This window comes from Setaria italica, chromosome V (assembly GCF_000263155.2).
Source record: "Setaria italica strain Yugu1 chromosome V, Setaria_italica_v2.0, whole genome shotgun sequence".
Classification (NCBI taxonomy): Eukaryota; Viridiplantae; Streptophyta; class Magnoliopsida; order Poales; family Poaceae; genus Setaria; species Setaria italica.
Window position 1 is genome coordinate 25,493,307 of NC_028454.1, and position 20,537 is coordinate 25,513,843.

Sequence of the window (20,537 nt, forward strand, 5' to 3'; positions counted from 1 at the left end):
CCGGATGGTTCCATTTAGAGAATTTTCTAAAAGACAACTTTAGACTGGTGCATCTGTTTAGTTTCACTTTCCTACAAACAACATTTATGTGTGATCCAACGCTTTTGCAAGATAACAAGAATCCATCGATAATGTTATCACAAATGCATAGCCATAGAGTGGGCGTGCTATGGGAGGCGAGGGGGTTCGGAGGGAGGGGAGGAGGCGCGCTGAGGGAGGCGGGGGGGTGGCGTGCTGAGGGAGGGGGCAGGAAGGTTATACGGGAATTTTTCTTGCCGAGTGTCCTATATCTAGGCACTCGGCAAAGATTGTTTTTTCATTTTGCCTCCTCCTCCATAACAGTTTGTACTCATATTATATGATTATATTATGCGGTTGTAGGTCAAATTCACTCAACAATATGTATTTGGTTGTTCTACTTATATTATTTCATTATTTTATGCGGTTATAGTTCGAATTCAATTTATATCAATTAAAATTCTATAATTGCACTTAATACATTAAAATTATCTAACGGTTCCAAAAAATTACAAAAATTTCACATGAAACAATATATGTTCTGTACTTCCTATAAAAAAGTTTTGTAGTCAAAACAAAACTCGACCGTCACTCTAACTCCAATTCTTATCGAATCCTTCTCAACGCTACTATTCTTCTTCCGAGATGCTTCGGTTTGTAAACATCGTACGTGACGAAATGTGTGAAACCTTCTTAATTTTTTTCCACAACCTTCACGTATGATATCATCACATCATGACAAATCTCATGATTTTCAAACTTCGCTTGCTTTTTTTACAATTTAAAAATCATTTGGCCACACGTTCGTGGTCGTGTTTCCTGAATAAAATGTTCGAAATTTCTTTTCATTTCATGGATCATGTCTCAAATTTGGCTAAATAACATGATTATCATTTTTCTACTCATTTTACAGGTCAGCGAGAGAGGGACTAGTCCCAAGTCTCTTTGTGCTTGTGCTCTCAGGGAGCGTACTAGTGTGCTGTGGCTTGTGGGAGAAGAAGCCGATCCCCTCCTCCGGCCCTCGGTGCCTCCTTTTATATCGTAAGGGGGGTGGCCGGAGTTACAGCTGGGATCGGGCGAAGAGGACCGTAAAAGTGTAAACGTAGTATGGTAAAAAATATGGCAGGAAGGGAGGAACAAGTTCCTAGACGCCCGACGCCTTCGCCGGCCCCTGACGAGCGCCGGCGTGCATGCCGGAGGGGGGGGGCGGCCGTGTGCCAACTGTCGTTGCGCCCTACAGATAGCTCCTTCGGCATTCGTAGGCGTCGGGTTATGATGAAGGCGTTTCGTCGTTACCCCGGTGTCCGTTGGGGAGGACGGTGGATGCTACCGTTCTGATGATGGCTCCTGGAGAGAGGGCGTCACATCCTTGCTGCCGGGCGTGCGGGACCTGAGGGTGCGCGGGGCCCGAGAACAGGCGGGTCTCTCCTCCGCTCTGGTCGGCGCAGGCCATGAGTACCCTGCGGTGAATGGGAGGGAGCCGCCAGCACTGTAGCTTGTACAGTATGGTCGTGCATGGGTACTTGCAGCGGGTTGCGTGAGCAGCGCGGTCATCCTTCCTCCTGCCAGGCCTGCGGCGCATTTATGACGAGGCCGACGGGGGGACCCATGGGACTGCTTATCTTGTCCACCTGGTCCGTATCCGAGGGGGATGTCCGCCCTGGGGGCCCTAGTGAGTCCGACCCCTGGGCTCGGGGTCAGACGAGGCGGAACCTTGGGGCGAGGGGTCGGGCGCCCCTGACCCCGGGGCCGTAGTCGGACGAGGCGGAAGCCTCGTGGAGGGAGGTCGGGCGCTCCCGACCCTGGGACCGTGGTCGGGCGAGGCGGAGCTTTGATTAGGCTAGGTGGGCCTAGGCCTTTCGCGTCTGCTCTTTTAAGCGGTATTTGGGAGATCGTTAATATTTCCCCCCAACAGTAGCCCCTGAGCCTGTGGTGGAGCAAAAGTGCTCCTCCGGAGGCTTCTTTCACCGTTTCGCCGCAGATTTTGTTTATGGTGTGCTTGCTTTATCCCAGTTTGGCCAGGGAACCTGCGAATCATGACCACACGCGTGGCCGTTGGTTGCGATGCTAGCCCCCGAGCCCCCGCGCGTTGCAGGAGACCGGTCGGGAGACCAGGTCGACTTTTGATCGTTGCCCCTCAAGCGTCCGTTCGCTAGGACGGAGGGGTCGAGCCGTGCCACGTTACCCTCGTTGGGCGAACCGTGGTGCTCGTTTTGAGCTGCGAACGGGTAGGTTCGAGTGGAGTCCCGGTCCCCGTTCGGGGGGGGGGGTCCGGCTCGGGCCAAGCTGGTGGCGTACTCCAATCTCCCGCCGGCCAGTTCATATAGTTCCCGGGTCCGTTCGGCCGGATTCGGGGGCTCGTTGCCTTTCCCCGTGGAAAAACCATGAACTTTATACCGGACGGGACTCGAACATGAGGTCGGGACGCCCTCGGCTTTCGCTCGCCTGGGTGTTGGCCGCTAGCGGACGCGTCCCTTCTCACCCCTTGCTCGGGGGATGTCCTGAGGCAGCTGTCGAACCCGTGGCAGGCCAGCCTTCGAACCTCTGGACCGTAATGGGCCGTAGGGGCGTTTTCAGCCCCGTATCCCTTTCTTACCTCTCGGTGGGCCTTGGGCCGGAACGGAGCGGTCGTTGCGTCTGGGCCAAACGTGGGGGATGTTGTGGGCGTGCCATCTGGGAGGCGGAGTTATGGGGAGCGTCGTCCCACGAATCGAGGAGGATAGGATGTTTTCGCGGCCGATCGTGTGCGCGGTTTTCGAAAAGGAAACGGGCGTGGCAGGGGCGTACCTGGCGCCGCATTTATGGTGGCAGGGGCGTTGATTTGGCTTCTCCCGTACCTTTCTTATAAAAATGGGAGCCTGCCGCACTGGTTCCGCCCGCCTTCTGCATTCGAGCCTTTTCGCCCTCCAGCCTCACGCTTAGTTCATCCGTGCCTGCTTCGTTTTCCTCCGCTCCAAGCCGCGCCCTTTCCTCCCGTCTCTATTGATCTTCCTCCTCCTCCGGCGATGGGTTCCTGGGGGATCTCCCATTTCACCTCCTCGTGCGCCGAGGGCCTGGTGCGGAAGGGCCTCCTCTGTGAGAGGACGGCTGCGGGCGAGTGGGAACTGCCGGGGACGGAGCAAGTGCCGACACCTCCCTCCGGCTACGTCGTCTCCTTCGCTCACTTCCATGAGCGGGGGTTCGCTTCTCCCCCGAGCCGCTTCTTCTGGGGGCTCCTCCACTACTATGGGCTCGAGCTCCAGCACCTCAACCCCAACGGGATCCAGCACATTGCGGTGTTCGTCGCACTGTGCGAGGGATTCCTGGGCATCGAGCCCAACTTCTCGCTGTGGAAATACTTTTTCACAGTGAGTTTGTACCAGAAGACGGAGAAGAAGGGGAGTCAGCAGCGGTCGCCTCTGGTGCCGATCGGGTGCGCCGGGATCCACCTTCGCCATACCCGCTCCAAGGAGTATATGGTGATGAAGACCTCGGCGTCCCACAAGGGGTGGCACAACCAGTGGTTCTATGTGAAGAACTACCCGGACTCCCCCTGCCGGCTTTCACCGGCTGCACCATCGACGTGGCGCCGGAGGTGTGGGCGTACGGGCCAGTGGAGAAGGAGAAGAAACGGTTCTTCGACCTGCTGCAAGCCATCGAGCGGCTGAAAAGGAGCGGGCTCACCGGCGCCGGGGTCATCGGAGCGTACCACGCCCGACGAGTGGCGCCGCTGATCCTCCGGGTCCGGCCGCTTGCCGCCATGACCCCCGACGCGCCGACCGAGGGCACCGTCTTGGCGACAGGTGCGCTCGCCGCTTCCGAGATCTGGCAACGGATTCGGGAAGCGCTGGAGGACAAGGACGTCGAGTACCCGATTCCCGGGCACCCATCGATGTGCCCGGACGCGGGCTTCATAGATCTGGTAAGGGGTTGGGGCGTCGTCCTCCTTTTTTTTTGTATCTTGCGATTGTCACTCTGATGTGGAGCTATTTTGCACTCGTAGGGCCCGCTAACTCGGGTCATGGACTCGCTCCCGCCAGTGCCGGAGGACGCTGAGCGGCGGACGCGCAACCGTCTCCTTGCCGAGGCGCAGAAGCGCTGTAAGGACAAGGAGACGGCGAAGAAGAGGAAGAAGGCCGCCAAGGAGTTCCAACGGCGGCAGAGGGGGCCGGTCGTGTCAGACGACGACGACGATGATGACGATGATGATGAAGAGGATGAAGATGAGGAAGATGATGAAGAGGAGGAACCGATTTTCTCCTTCCGTTCGGGCGCACTCGCCACTCGGGAGGCACCCCCGCGGACGGTCGCGATGGGTGAAGCGGAGGAGGCGTCCGCCCGGGCTTCGGCTCCACCAGGCCCTGGGGCTGCGCCCCAGGGACCAGTACAGAGCGTCCCCCAGGAGTCGACGCGGGACGCCCCCCAGGGGCCAGCGCGGGGCGTGTCCCAGGAGCGGGCGCGGGATGCTCCCCAGGGGTCGGCAAGGGGTGCCCCCCAGGGGTCGACACGGGGCACCTTCCCAGAGCCGGCGCGGAGCGCCCCTCGGGGGTCTTCGGAGCCTGCCCCCGCCGCCGCTTCGGAGCCGGCGCGGGGCGCCCCCTTGGAGTCGACGCGGAACGCCCCCCAGGGGCCAGCGCGGGGCGTCTCCCAGGAGCGGGCGCGAGACGCTCCCCAGGGGTCGGCGAGGGGTGCCTCCCAGGGGTCGACACGGGGCTCCTTCCCGGAGCCGGCGCGGAGCGCCCCTCGGGGGTCCTCGGAGCCTGCCCCCGCCGCCGCTTTGGAGCCGGCGCAGGGCGCCCCCCAGGAGTCCGCCCAGGGCGTTCCTCGGAGGTTCGCGGAGACCGCCTCCACCGCCACGCCCGCGACTGGAGGGCAGCGAAGCGGCGACAAGCGGCCGCTGCCGGATGTCCCGGGGTCGGCGTCAGGCTCCGAGGCGAAGCGTGCGCGCCGCCCTTGTGCTTCAAGAACGTAAGTTGGCCTTCCTTGCATCTCGTTCCTCTCCCCTTCTCACGTTCGTTCCTACTGATGTCTGTTCGTCGATGTGCAGCGCCGCTCCTCGTGGCCTTGCCCTACAGCTGGCGCCTAAGAAGGCGTTGCAGTTGTTGTCCTCCTCCGGGGGGCGGACCACGGTCCCGCCCGCAGCGAGCGGCGGGGTCCCTGGTGAGGCCGCGGATCCCTCCGCGGGGGCGGCCCCTGTGATGGCGGCTGGCGGAGCGATGGCGGCGTCGGTCGCGGGAGGGGGAGCGGACCCCACTCCGCCTTCGGTTCCCCCGGTCGCCCCTACAGCGCAGGGCGCGATCCCCCCAGGTTCTCAGGCCGGGGAGGTGATCGACCTTGACGCCGACAAGGCGGAGGAGATGGCGGCGACTGGAGGTGGGGCGGATGCCCCCGCAGCCGTGGCGGGATCGGCGGCGGAGGGAACGCCTGACCCTGAAAGCGCGCCGGCGGAGGCAATGGCGACGGAGGCGGGGACCTCCGCCCCGATTACCCCCGCGGAAGTGGCTCCGGCGGCGGAGGCGGAGGGGCCCGCTGGGGGGACTACGGCAGGAACGGAGGAGCCTCCCCAGGTGGTTGCGGCGGGGGGCGAGGTAGCCGCGGGGGTACCGCCGGCGGCCTCGGTGGCGACGAGCGTGCAGGTACCAGGGCCGTCGGTAAACCCGGCGGCTTCTAGTGCAATGGTGCCGACCTCGACGACAGCGTCAGGATCGGCTCCTACCTCGGCCTCGGCTCCCACCATTCCCAAGGCGTGGAGAGGGTCCGTCCTCCGCTGGTCATCCTGCGAGGACCCGTCGAGGCATCTCTTCACGCTGGACGACACCGCGGAGTGGCACAAGTGGCAGGCGGTGCAGGGCGGCCTTGCCCACGCTCAGGCGGCTCTGTCCTCGGCGTTGGGGGTTCTGGGCAACACCGTTCTCCCTGGCAGCCAGGTATGTTGCCCCTACTGTTGGTGATTGGCGTCTCCTATTTGCTTTATCCCTGATGGCACGTTGCTTTGCAGGCCCTCCAAGAGTGCAGTCGAGGCAAATCTGATTTCCTCCGGCTGGAGCGGGGGCTCTGGGAGCGCTTCAACGCAGAGAGGGAGTGCACCAGGGAGCTGTCCCTGCAGGTCACTGCCGCCCAGGGGGTCATCCGTGACCTGCAAAGGCATGAGGGGGTGGCGCTGGAGGAGGCACGGCGATCGGAGGACAAGCTCCAAGCCGTTATTGACAAGGCCCGTCTTGACCACGAGGAGTTCCGGGCAGCCGCTGAGAGGGCCCGCCGCGATGCTGAGGAGCTTGCCCGGCTGAGGGGGGAGTATGAAGCCCTCCAGAAGACCGTCGACCGCATCCGTCATGAGCGGCACCAGGCTTTGCAAGACCGGGACGCCGAGAAGGCCAAGAAAGAGGAGGCCGAGCAGGGACTCCAGACCGCCGTGTCTGAAGGAGCCGACCGGGAGCGCGAGCTGAAGGCCTGGGCCGACGGTGAGTCTCTTTTCCGTTCCCGCGTTCTCGTGGTGTCGCGGTTTGTTCTTTGACACGGTGGGCTTTTCCGGATGATTCCTGCAGGCGAAATCGCCAAGCTACAGGGCTTGCTCGACGCGGAGCGCGGTGAGCTCAGCGCCCTGCAGGATGCGGTCCGCGTCGTCTGCGATGACTTCGGCGTGATTCTGGAGGAGGGGTCGAGCTCTCTGCCGGCTCGTGTCCTCAGGGTACGCTGTCGGCGTCGCGAGATCACCGTGGACGCGCTTCACATCGGCGTGCGGCGAGCCTTCGGGGTCTTCGGCTCCCATTATTCCGGTATTAACTTTGCCGGGATGAGCGAGGGGTACGCCACCGATTACTCCGAAGCCGAGCTGGACGAGATAGATGCAGCGGTATTCGCACCAGCGGAGGCCCTCGCGAAGCTCCTAGAAGATGAGGCCGTCCCTCCTGCCGACCCCCCGTCAAGTTAACTGTACCGGGCTTGCGCCCAAATTGTAATTATGTCAGTTTCGGACTTATTTCGTGATGGCCATACGGGCCTGTTTATAACTTTGCCATGCGAAAGCTTCCGATCCCCTTTACTGTTCCTTTGGGCTTGAAAGTTTAGAATACGTTGTCGGGTGCGTCAGTAAGTTTTGATGAGCGAAGGTGCCGTAGCCGCTACGGCGTAGGTTTTTTCGCAGTCCGATCAATCTTGCCTGAGCACCGTTCGCGCATTCTTCTGTTTTTGCGTCCAAAAGTCTAGAAAGGGAGTGTTCGGTTTGAAAAGAAAAAACGTTTCTTTTGGGCGGTGCCAAGCGGCTGGGGTCGGAACCCCTGGTAGCCCCCGAGGGGTATGCGGTCCTGAAACGAGGCCAGGGTCGGATACCCCTGAGCTTAAAGGAAAAGGCATGAACCGAGACGGCTCAGGGTTTCTTTTTTCGCAGAAGAGCAAAACTGGTAGCCCCCGAGGGGTATGCGGCCTTGGAACGAGGCCAGGGTTGGATACCCCTGAGCTTAAAGGAAAAAGCCTGAACCGAGACGGCTCAGGGTTTCTTTTTTTCGCAGAAGAGCAAAACTGGTAGCCCCCGAGGGGTGTGCGACCCTAGAACGAGGCCAGGGTCGGATACCCCTGAGCTTAAAGGGATTATCGGAATTGAAGACAAGTTTGTGCAGAACTTGGAAATAAGAGCTATGGGTAAAAGCGCCTTAGCTGTTCTATGTTCCAGGCGTTGCTGAAGACCTGCCCGTTGGGAGTCGCCAGCTTGTAGGTGCCTGGCCGTAGTACTTGTACGACGATGAACGGGCCTTCCCATGGGGGAGTCAACTTGTGCCGACCCCTGTTGTCCTGGACGAGGCGGAGCACCAAGTCGCCGATGTTGAAGGCTCGGCCTTGTACCTTGCGGCTGTGGTAACGCCGTAGGGCCTGCTGGTACTTAGCCGAGTGTAGTAGGGCTACGTCTCATGCCTCATCGAGTTGATCTTGTGCGTCCTCGAGTGATGCCTGGTTTCCCTGTTCGTCGTATGCCTTGACCCTCGGCGATCCGTACTCTAGATCGGTGGGCAAAATGGCCTCTAACCCGTAGATCATGAAGAATGGGGTGAAGCCCGTCGCCCGGCTGGGGGTCGTCCTCAGGCTCCAAAGGACTGCGGGAAGCTCCGCAACCCACCGTCCGCCGAACTTTTTAAGGCGGTCGAAGATCCGTGGCTTGAGACCCTGAAGTATCATGCCGTTAGCTCGCTCGACTTGCCCGTTCGTGCGGGGGTGTGCCACGGCCGCCCAATCCACTCGGATGTGGTGGTCGTCGCAGAACTGGAGGAATCTCTTCCCGATGAACTGCGTGCCGTTGTCGGTGATGATGGAATTTGGGATCCCGAAGCGGTGGATGATGTCGGTGAAGAACTGTACCGCCTGCTCGGACCACATTTGAGCCACCGGTCTTGCCTCGATCCATTTGGAGAACTTGTTGACGGCGACAAGCAGGTGGGTGAAGCCCCCGGGCACCTTTTTGAAGGGTCCGACGAGATCCAGCCCCCAGACCGCGAACGGCCACGTGATGGGGATGGTCTGCAACGCCTGCGCGGGCAGGTGAGTCTGGCGGGCAAAGAACTGGCACCCTTCACAGGTGCGGACTACCTGGGTAGCGTCAGCGACCGCGGTCGGCCAATAAAAACCTTGTCGGAAGGCGTTGCCAACGAGGGTCCTCGGCGCGGCGTGGTGACCACAGGCTCCGGTGTGGATATCCTGGATCAGCGCCTTTCCCTGTTCGATCGGGATGCAGCACTAGAGGATCCCAGTGTGGCTTTTCTTGTAGAGCTCCCGGTCGATGATGGCGAAGGATTTGGCGCGGCGCGCAATCCTACGGGCCTCCGTTTTGTCTGCCGGGAGCGTGTCGCGGACTAGGTAGTCGAGGTATGGGGCTCTCTAGTCGATCGGGGGGTCGGCCCCTACAGCGGGGTCTGCCGTGATCTCCATGACCGCGGGGTCGGACGGATCGGCTCCCGGGGCCAAGTCGGGCAAAGCGGTGTCGACCCCCTCGGCACTAGTGCTCGGGTCTGGGACAAGTGGCGCGCTGCCGACCTCCCCTGACTCGGGTGCCGATCCCAGGGCTGGGGGTGCTTCGCCGACCCCTGCCAGTTCTGGATAACGGATTGAAGGCTTCAACTGGTCGCTAACGAAGACACCGTCGGGGACGGGCATTCGGCCGGACACCGCCTTCGCCAGCTCGTCGGCGGCTTCGTTGAAGTGCCTTGCGACGTGGTTGAGCTCTAGCCCGTCGAACTTGTCTTCGAGCTTACGGACCTCGTTGTAGTAGGCTACCATTTTGGGGTCATGGCAGCTCCACTCCTTCATGACTTGTTCGACGACTGACTGGGAATCGCCCCGGATGTCCAGCCGACGGATACCCAGCTCGATGGCGATGCGGAGTCCGTTGAGGAGGGCTTCGTACTCGGCGACATTATTAGATGTAGGAAAATGGAGGCGGATCATGTACCTGATGCGCACGCCCAAGGGAGAGACGAAGACGAGACCCGCTCCGGCGCGGGCCCTCATCAGTGACCCGTCGAAGTACATTGTCCAATACTCCTGCTTCTCTGGCGCCGATGGCGTTTGAATCTCCGTCCACTCTGCCACGAAGTCGGCGAGTGCCTGGGACTTGATGGCGGTGCGGGAGGCGTAGGTGATGCCCTGGTCCATGAGCTCAAGCGCTCACTTCGCGATCCTCCCCGTAGCGTTTGGGTTCCAGATTACTTCGCCTAACGGGAATGATGAAATGACCGTTACCGAGTGGGAGGTGAAGTAGTGGCGCAGCTTCCTTTTCGTGATAAGGATGGCGTAGACGAGCTTCTGGATCTACGGGTAACGTGTCTTGGATTTGGACAAGACTTTGCTGATGAAATACACCGGGCGTTGCACCTTGAGAGCGTGTCCCTCCTCTTCTCGTTCCACCACCAGGGCCGCGCTAACCACCTGGGTGGTCGCCGCAATGTAGAGCAGGAGGGGCTCATCGTCGGTAGGCGGGACTAGGATCGGGGCCTTCATCAGGAGGTCCTTGAGTCGGTCAAGTGCCTCCTGGGCCTCGCCGGTCCATTTGAAGCGGTCAGTCTTCTTCAGGAGCCGATAGAGAGGAAGCCCTCGCTCGCCGAGGCGCGAGATGAAGCGGCTTAGAGCCGCCAAGCATCCCATGACACGCTGAACTCCCTTTATGTTCCGGATTGGCCCTATGTCGCTGATGGCCGCTATCTTCTCTAGGTTTGTTTCGATGCCGCGCACAGAGACGATGAAGCCTAATAGCATGCCCCTTGGGACTCCGAACACACATTTCTCGGGATTGAGCTTAATACGCTTATCCCTGAGCCTTTCGAAGGCTAGTTCAAGGTCGGGAACGAGCTGGTCGCCCCTCCTGGATTTAACTACGATGTCGTCAACGTAGGCCTCAACGGTCCGCCCGATGAGGTCTCCGAAGCACTTCAGCATGCATCGCTGGAATGTAGCCCCCGCATTTTTGAGGCCGAATGGCATCTTAACGTAGCAGTAGGGGCCAAAGGGGGTGATGAAGGAGGTAGCGAGCTGGTCGGCCTCTTTCATCGCGATCTGATGGTAGTCGGAATATGCGTCGAGGAAGCTGAGGGTCTCGCACCCGGCGGTTGAGTCGACTATTTGATCTATGCGTGGCAAAGGAAATGGGTCCTTTGGACACGCTTTGTTGAGACCGGTATAATCGACACACATCCTCCATTTCCCGTTCTTTTTTGGTACAAGGACAGGATTAGCCAGCCACTCGGGGTGGTGCACTTCCTTGATGAACCCGGCCGTCAGAAGCTTCTGGAGCTCTTCGCCGATGGCCTTGCGCCTTTCCTCGTCGAAATGGCGCAATCCTTGCTTCACGAGCTTGGAGCCGGCCTTGATGTTCAAGGAGTGCTCGGCGACTTCTCTCGGAATCCCGGGCATGTCCGAGGGCTTCCACGCGAAGATGTCGCTATTCGCGCGGAGGAAGTCGACAAGCGCACTTTCCTATTTGGGGGATAAGGCCGCGCTGATCCGCACGACTCCTCCGTTGGAACAGCCGGGATCGAGGGGGACCTCTTTGATACCTTCGGCAGGCTCGAAGGAGATGTTCGGCTGCTTGGAGTCGGGCCGGTCCTCGGTGGCCTCCGAAAGCTGGACCGCCAGGTCGCTCGTGACGGTGATGGCCGCGGCGTACTCGCAGCACTCTACGTCGCACTCGTATGCCTTCTGAAAGGTTGTGCCAACGGTGATGACCCCGTTGGGCCCCGGCAGCTTGAGCTTGAGGTAGGTGTAGTTGGGGATAGCCATGAACTTTGCGTAGCATGGCCGTCCCAAGATGGCATGGTAGGTTCCGCGGAACCCCACCACCTCGAAGGTGAGAACCTCCTTCCTATAGTTGGAAGGGGTCCCGAACGTAACGGGCAGGTCGATTTGCCCGAGAGGCATCGCCTGCTTCCCTGGCACGATGCCATGGAAAGGCACCTTGCTGGGACAGAGGCGGGAACGGTCGATCAACAAAGCGTCGAGGGTCTCGGCGTAGAGGATGTTGAGGCCGCTGCCCCCATCCATGAGCACCTTGGTGAGGCGCGTCGTGCCGACGATGGGGTCGACGACGAGAGGGTAACGCCCCGGATGCCGGACGCGTCCAGGGTGGTCGGACCTGTCGAAGGTGATGGCCGGCCCCAACCAGTCCAGGAAGGCCGGAGTCGCTGGCTCGGCCGCGTAGACCTCCCGGCGCTCCAGCTTCAGCTGGCGCTTGGTGTCGTATGCCGCGGAGCCGCCGAAGATCATGAAGCAGCCGTCCACCTTGGGGAAGCCGTCTTCCTTCTCTTCGTCGCCCTTCTTTTCCTCATCGGGCTTTCGCTTCCGGTTGTAACGACCGACCCCTAACCTTTCCCAGTTAGGTTTGATCTCAGCCCTTAACCTTAGTCAGCTGTTTTGTTTGACCGCACCTAAGTGCTCAGTCTTCCGCCAGTTCCGACCCCTGGATCCAACCCCTTACTGCTTCGCCTCTCTCCCGACCCCGGCGAGTTCAACCCGCCATCGGATCCTGCTGATCTTCCTCACCCGTCCGATCTATCCCCGGTGGACCCGCGAGATCTTCATCCAGATCCCCCGCGCCAGCCGCACTCGAGTTGCATGGCCGCCTCAGAGTCTTCCTGCCGCGTGGCTCGTCTACTCCGACGCCATCGCCCAGTTTTGTCTCGGGCAAGCAGCAGAGTGGGTTCCCGCGCCCCTTTTCCCCAATGGCAGCGGAAGCCCTCTGCACCCCTTTCTGCAGAACCTCGTCTCCCACGCCCATCATCACGATACCAGATCCTGGCCCCAGAGACCGATGTCGCCCGTCTTTTCCGTCCCTTTCAGCAACAGTTGCGCCGCCCGGTCGTCGCTACACGATGATTCCCCCACCGCCAACCCCGACCGCGGCCGCGACAGTTCCTTTCCCCCGCTCTGTCAGAAGCCGCCCGACAATCTGTTGTTCCGCGCTATCCCCCGCGCCCGCGTCCGCCTGTCTTCTTGCCTGTGCGCCCTCGATTCTAGCGCCGTTTCACCGGTCGCTTCTATCACCTCTTCCGCACGACGACGCCCGCTTTCCGCCAAATCCCAACCACCGGTCTACCAGCGCCTACGCCGCCCTGACGGTATAGCGCAATGATCGCTGGCGTCACCCCCGGAGTTCTGCAGCACCGCCCGGGTTGCTCAATCGCCGCCACGGCAGAGCACTCCATTGCTTCTTCCCGGCCTTCGCGCCGCTCCGTTCTCTCTCTCCGCGACGTTTCCGTTCCTCTGCTCCGGCAGCTATAAAAGGAATGCCCCCGTCACCAGAGTTCCCTCCGCCCTTGTTGCCTCTAGCCTTCTCTAGCTCCCTGCTCAAGCTCCTAGCGCCACCCACCTCGTTCTTGAGAAGTTCCTCTCCCAGTTCCTTCTCAGTTCCTCCAAGTCACCCAGCAGCTTGCTCCTTTGTGCTGCGTAGAGCTCTCTTGTGTTCCGCAAGAAGCAGCGCCGCCGCCGGAGCATTGCCGGTCTTCGCCCTTGCTCAAAGCTTTAGTCCCTCCGCCCAAGTCTGCCTCTTCCCGACCCCAAGCTTTCCTTTCAGGAAGAAGGTGAGTTGCCGACCCTAAGTCCGCTTCGCCCGACCCCTCCTATCCGCCCGACCCCGGTTCCGTCTCGTCCGACCCTGTCTGTTCCGCCGACCCTTATCCGCCTCGCCCGAGGGCTTGGCTGTGATCTTTTCCTTCGACTCGAGGGTGTAAGTGTAAAACTTGGGAACCCTGAAGCGCTTGCGTCTAAGGATCCCAGTTGTCACATCCTCTAGTACAAGGATCAGACCACTAGTTTCCCTTCCTACCCTTACCTGTTGATCATCATCAGCTCTCTCGAACCACCCTAACCTCCTGCTCTTTGTCGCAAGTTTCTGGGCTCAGACGAGCCAGTGTTGCTGTTGAAATGACCGTCTAAGCTAACCCTTGCATTGCATTCGTGTAGAGTTGCACCTCGCCGACGGCTTCTACGAGTTGCACCCGGCGCCCTACGAAGAAGCTGTAGCCGAGTTCCTGCCCGCGGAAGCCGAAGTCGCCCCAGAAGTCGAGCAGCTTCCGTCCCCTTTGCTTGCAGGCAAGCCCCGGTTGCATGAAGATCCTACGTGTTTTGCCAAACTTGCGCATGCCTTCCGTATAGCATGTTTTTGCATTTACGTTTAGGAGTTGTGTGAAACCCTAGATGCACGACCTAGTTAACCCTTGATATGAGCACTAGTTGTTGGGCCGAGTAGTGGCATTGCTTAAATAGGAGACGGTAAAAGCCGAGTGATCTCCTGTCACTCGCGAGTTGTAGGAGTTGCATGTTTTACTCTCCTGTTACAACTATAAGGACGATGGATGGGGCAGGGCTTGGTAACTTTTTGGTGGTCGGATGGTCGCCCCGTCTGTCTATGAAAACTTGCTAAGGACCGACAGTGGTGGTGTTCGTGATCAAGTGTTTGAAAGTACTAGCCTCATACTTAGTATGGGATGAGGAAGCCTAGTACCTGATTGAACCTAGATGTGAGCGGTCGCCCCATTGTTCTTGGAACGGAGTTTTCCCTGCTGGTTGTCGCACGTGGTGGCAAAGCGTGGTCACAGGACGGCAGAGGCCGGGTCTTTGGAACCTTGCACCAAAGGAAATGGGCCCGACACGGGTTAGGGGATTGATGGGGAAGGCCGACACAGGAAGCGACCTCCGGGTGCGCGGATGTCGTGGGGCTAGGTTCACCATGCATGGTTAAAGAACTCGAATCGATTTGTCTACCTCTCACAGTCTGAGATTTCTTGATCGCTATGTCACCCTGAGTAATTGAGGAATCTGATGATGGCAGTGTTTGTTGTTATATCTACACATCTTGTTTGGTTCTATGTTTGCTTAGAATAGGTTGCACAACCTAGACTGGTAAATAAACCTAGAACCGGAGCTAAAACTTGAAAAATTGGTTACTAGCGCTTTTGGCAAACAAACCCCTCAGCCAAAAAGCTTGCATGTCTAGAAGGAGGAGTAGTCCTTACTCCGGTCGGTTAAGTCTTGTTGAGCTTAGTAGCTCAGCCTTGTTGTGGCTTCTATTTTCAGGTGAAGTTGCCGCGTCCGACCCCTCTCTGGTTGGTGCTTGGCCGCCCCAGCTCCCGCCAGGCTGGACGGTCGAGTGGTACCCTTCCTCGGACGGCGAGGAGAGGACCCAATGATGTTCTGGCTGGCCTCGCCCAGGACATCCGACCCCGACGAAGTCTTCCACTAGTTTTTCTCTGTTGTTCTTGTTTTGTAAACCCTAATGTTGGATTTTATGGTGGAACCAAAATGGGTAAAACTTGTTTAAATCCGTGGACTCGTTGTATTCTCTGTAACCGCTCACCTTCGTGTGGGTTTGCTAGACTCGATCCTGTTAAGTGGTTAAATCGGATGAAATCCGACGGCACCCCGTGTTAGCTCGGGTTAAGCAGAAGTGTCGCATGTTAGGCGACTTAACCTTGCTTAATCAAGTTAATTCGAGGTGGTTCCGCCACACCGGTCGCCTTTCACCGGATTGCCCACGAAGTATCTCTTCATGAGGTTGCAGTCTTTGTAGGCATGCTTCACGGGGAACTCGTGGTTCGGGCACGGTCCCTCAAGCAACTTGTCGAAGAAGCCGAGAGCGCCCTCGGGGGGCGGCTTCCCTCGCTTGCGCTCGACTACGGCCACGAGGGGGGCCTCATGCCGTTGTTTGCCCTTCTTCTTCTGCTGGCGGTTGGAGGTGCCTTTGTCAGCATCCTCCTCCCGTTTCGCCTTGCCTTTGGAGCGGTCGAAGATCGCTCCAACAGCCTCTTCGCCCGAGGCGTAGCTAGTGGCGATATTGAGGAGCTCCTCCGTGGTTCGCGGGCCTCGGCGCCCCAGCTCGTGGACGAGGGGCCGGCAGGAGGTTCCTGCTAGGAAAGCTCCTATGACGTCGGCGTCCGCGACGTTGGAGAGCTCAGTGCGCTTCCTGGAGAAGCGCTGGATATAATCCCAGAGGGACTCGTCCGCCCCCTGGCGACAGCTCCGGAGGTCCCAGGAATTGCCGGGGCGCGTGTACGTGCCTTGGAAGTTCCCTATGAAAACCTCCTTTAGGTCGTTCCAGCTGCGAACTCATCCTAAAGGGATATGCTCTAGCCAAGCTCGCGTTGAGTCAGCTAGGAAGAGGGGTAGGTTGCGGATGATAAACAAGCCCCGCCGGCTTGACATGCGAGCTGGTAATCGCTGAGCCATACCCCAGGATTCGTCTCTCCTGAGTATTTGGCTATACTTGTGGGTTGCCTGAAGCACGACGGAAAAGGCGCATTCAGGATGCGCGCAAAGAAGGCCCGGGGCCCAGCCGGACCGGGGCTCGGGCTGCGGTCTTCCCCGCTGTCGTAGCGCCCGCCACGGTGGACGTGGTAGCCTCGATCTACCCCGTCCTCCCTGTCCGCGCGGGAGCGTCTCTGCGCGTTTAGGGTGTCGCGAGCGTCGCGGACGAGGCCGACGCGCTGGTGGACGGATCGAGCCTCGCCTCCCGCGGGTGGTGGTGTCCGTCGGGCGGACGCGGCCTAATTTGCCCTAGGAGGAGGTTGATGGACAGATTCCCCCCGCCTTTCCGGGGGCGCGTCGGGTGTCGTCCTGCTGGCGTTCTACCCGCGTCGCCGGGACGCGGAACTTTCCGCCTGCTTGACAGCGGCGCATTCGAGCAGGTTGCGCATCTCTTGGCGTGCCCGTCGCTCCTCGGGCGTCGCTGGTTCGGGGAGCTGTCGGAGCAACACCGCTGCGGCTGCGACAATTTGGCTGGCGCGGGCGAAGAGCTGCGGACGCTCTTCGTCCGCGCAAATGCGTTGCTGGACGTCACGCGCCCGTTGTCGTGCTCCACCCTCGTGGTGGGGGTTCTCGACTTCTTGGCGGGCGCCTGCGCGCGCCTCCGGTTGTTGAGGGCACTCGGCGCCCTTGGTAAGGCTCCGGTCGTAGCCGCGGCGCGCGAGGGGGGAGCCCTTTGTCTCCCCTCGGCATCGTTGCCGTTGGATCCCTCGGAGTACGCGTCGACCACGAGGCACTCGCGCGAGGGGTGGGGGCTCCCGCTGCTGGAGCCGGTGTCGGAGATTGTCCTTGTCGCGCCTACGAGCTCGTTGCTCGCGGGTGACGTGGTCATGGACCGCGCTAGGAAGTGTCCGTAAGCCCCCGTGGCGTTGCGCAGCCCGAAGGGCCGTCCCCCTGGTGAGGTCCTTCCGGTATGCGAGCGGCCGCTCACCGCTGTCCCGGCGGCGGGGCCGGGGGCAGCCGGGCGAGCGGGCAGGACGAGGACAGGGATCAGCTCGATCCCTTCCCCGGTGGCGAGGAAGTCCAGGCTCCCGAATCGGATCAGGGAGCCCGGAGCAAAGCTACCATCGTAATTGGCCATATGAGGCTGGGAATGTACGCGCAAAGGTCCCCTACCTGGCGCGCCAACTGTTGTTGTCAAGATTGTCGGTGGAGGATCGCCGGACCTGTAACTCGAAGGTAAAAGTGAGGACATAAGATACGGATTTATACAGGTTCGGGCTGCCGGAGTAGCGTAATACCCTACGTTTTGTTTGGGGTGTTGTGTATTGCGTCCTGTGCTTGGATGTTGAGTAGCCTAGTTGTTGGCTATTGATGATGGTTCTGCTGATCTAGGTACTCCTACCCTCCTTTATATACTTCACGGGGCAAGGTTACTAGTCGATTTACCAAGCAAGTACCGAGGATCTATCCCTGGCTCCGTACCGGGCAGGCGGGCCACAGGCTGCATGGACATCTATATCCGCTTGAGCGCGGCGAACCATGAATCGTGAAGCCAGTCAGAGGAGGGCGCAGAGGTCAACGGTGATCGTCGAGGAGCGCCTGATAGCACGTGACCTCAAGGTCTGCCAGCAGTCCGCCATTGAGGCACTCGCCCAATCCTGTCTCACCCTGGGCGCCGACGCCCTCCTCGCTGCCGAGAGCCGGCACCTCCTGTCCGACCCCGCCAATCCCTACAACGTCCTTAACCTTATCTCCGCCGTCCCAACCGCCCGGGACCTCGCCGTTGTCGAATCCAAATATCGCGGCCTCTCCAGCCTTCTGCTCGACCGCTCCCACCCTAGCCGCGCCCCCTGCCTGCTCACCTTCGCCTTCGCCGATGCCGCCCGGCTCGTCGCCAACGCGTGGGCCTTCTGTCAGACCCTCTCTGCAAGGCCACCCTCGACTCCAAACTCGACGCCGCAGCCAAAGCCACCACCGTCGCCGCCGCAGCTCGTGGAGAACATTTGCGTGTATCTGTATCCACCGCTCCCTCTCCAGAGAGGCAGCCACAGCCCGCGGCTCCACCGTCACTGCCCGCTCCCCAGCCTGTCACGAAACGGAAGAATCCGGAGGCCATGAACCAAGCACCAAGACCGGCAACACGGAGGCGCACTGAACCTGAACCTGTCGAAGTTGATGGCCAACGGCCGAATGCTGAAGAAGACAAAGGTTTCGTCGGAAGGTCGGAGCGTGTCATGAAGCAGTACATACGGCACGCCAAGAGGAACACGATGACGGCGACGTGAACACGACGCCGGAGCACACGTACGACAGCGGGAGCGGCGTCGAGTATTCAGCTTGAGTTTGTTAGGCTCGGTTTGATCTGTTTTTTTTAGCTCGCTCTTGTTACTCTAGACTAGCACAATGCCTGTGCATTGCAACGGTTAATACATAGTCCGTATTATATTGTGTCGTCTGCAGCTGGAGGTCAAAATCAGCAAGATGAGGCACACCGTACCATTTCATAAAAAAAAAAAGATGGGGCACACCATCGAGTGCGATCCTGCCCATGCAGAATGCTACTTCCTATTTCAAAAATCTTGGAGAGTCAAAGTATCTCAAGTGTGATCAAATTTATATGGTGATATAATAATATTTATGATGTCAACTAAGTATCATTAGATTCTTCGTCAATTATATTTTCATAGTATACCTATTTGATGTCATAAACCTTTATAATTTTCTCTATAATTTTGGTCAAACTTGAGATGCTTTGACTCTCCAAGATTCTTGGAATGACTTATAATTTGGAATGGAGGGAGTATGATTTTTCCTTATTTTACCCCATACAACACATTTTTAGAGTTTTACGTGTAGTTTCGTCGAGTACATCCATTATCACTACGTGCCTTTTAATTTTACTCTTTTATGCGCTTCCTGTTACTGGGATTGAATGACAAATAGTCCAGCCTCCCAATTCCAAATTATTAGTGAAAGAACGAGGTCAATCAATTTATAAAGTACACATTCCTCAAACTTTTGCAGGAGCAAAAGCTGAAGAAGACATTAAATTGTAAGATTTTAGCTTCATGATGTTCGTTGGTTTGGACTACTATTATTTTTTTTGAACATTAGGACTACTACTATTCACTATTGTATATTTAAAAGTAAAAAATATGAATGTGCGGTAGCTTGGAGGCCTCGATCATTCTTCTCTCTTATTTTTCACCGTCTACACGCGTAGTTGCTCCCCGCGGTGGACCCGTAAAGGAACCTTATCCTTCTCCCAGCGCCTCCCAATCTTCCCATGGACACGGAGTCAAGCAGGAGCAGCGCGAGAGCATTTCAAGCGGCGCGCTGGACGGCAGTGAGCACGTGGAGCTGCTGGCACCTCGTGGCCAGTGAAGCTCTCGTTCTTTGGTTGCGCGGGAATGAGGGGCAGCTGCACGCCGGCGAGAGGCCCCGTTGTCATCTTCATCGTCCTCCCACGTTGCAGCAGCAACGACGCTGGCGCCGCTACCCGCTTCCTGCATGAATGCGTCGCCTACCAGCGCGCAATCGACGCCTGCCTCGATTCTCTCCTCACCCGCCGTGTCGATATCGACCGCGCCGCCGCCTCCCTCCTCCACTCCGTCTCGCCGGTGCTCTCGCTCACGGCCTCTGACGCCGCCGCGCTCCTCCTCCACAACGGCGCTCGTCGACGCGCTCTCCTCCCGCGTCCGCCACCTTGACACGGCGCATTCCAGGGCGGATGCCACGCTGGACCGGTCCCGCGCGCTCGAAGCAGTGAGGCGGGCCTTGGCTGCCGACGATCTCGCCGCTGCCGCCACAGCCGCGCACGAATTCCTCACCATCGACGCGCGGTTCCCCACTGACGACGACCTCCATCGCGACCTTCTGAACATCAAGCGCCGCCTTGAGGGGCTCGCGCAACGCAGGCTCGCAGCTGCTGTCGACGCACGGACCACCCTGTCGTGCTCCAACTCGTCCGCCTATTCCCACTCCTTGTGCTCGCTGACGAGGGAGGGCAGCGGCGGGGCGCCCCGCTCCGGCCACCGCCCGCGCCCAATCCCCCGTCGCCTCTCTATTCCTCTATGTTTTGAGAAGCGTTTTCCCATTTAACCCCCTCCCTTCTCTCCTTTTTCCACCCGAGTCCCTCCTCTCTTTAGAATATGGACCGTGGGTTGATTCTAGGAAAGTTGAGGGACATTTTTTTAAAATTACCACGACGGACGAAAAAAATTTGGCAAAAGCGTTTCTTACTTTAATATTAGGTATAGATATGGATACGTAGCTTGTTGAACTTTGCCAGCGAAGATAGGAGATCGATAGTCCCTCAGGGAAATGACTGGTACTTATAAATCAAGTCGGAGTACTCATCAAGGAAGATTTATCATGCACCTCCTGCCACTTTGCAGTCACAAGACGGATGGCTTCCAAATTTCCATCCAACGTCTCCAAGAAAATTAGACCCCACCATTGTTCCCGTTCGTGTTCTTCCTTGAGTTTGGCTCCTTGCCTTTCCATCTCCTTCCTCTTCCTCTTAAACTGAACAGAGCGGCTTGCACCTACAACTGAAGGTCTAAAGCTCAACTATTGGCAGTAGTACATGCATTCAATTTTGCTTCACATGAGAAAGTTTTTTTTTGCGAGAAAGAGATGCAACTTGTATTAAACACAGAGATAGCACAGTATATCTCGATTTTACAGTAGAGTCCCTGAGTAAAATGGAGATTACAGCAAGAACCCCACTGTTTACCTTCCTCCTCAACACCGAGCGTCGATGCTAGATTCGAGATTGTAAGACTGCATACAGGATCTTCAAGCCACCAAACTCACCTGTC

General features: G+C 58.7%; 2 pseudogenes; one reads left to right on the top strand and one right to left on the bottom strand.

The window, feature by feature from the left end:
- Window positions 1-8,061: 8,061 nt before the first annotated feature.
- Window positions 8,062-9,261, bottom strand: LOC111257335 (annotated as a pseudogene).
- A 7,992-nt stretch (window positions 9,262-17,253) lies between these two features.
- On the top strand, window positions 17,254-17,999 carry LOC111257336 (annotated as a pseudogene).
- Window positions 18,000-20,537: the final 2,538 nt, after the last annotated feature.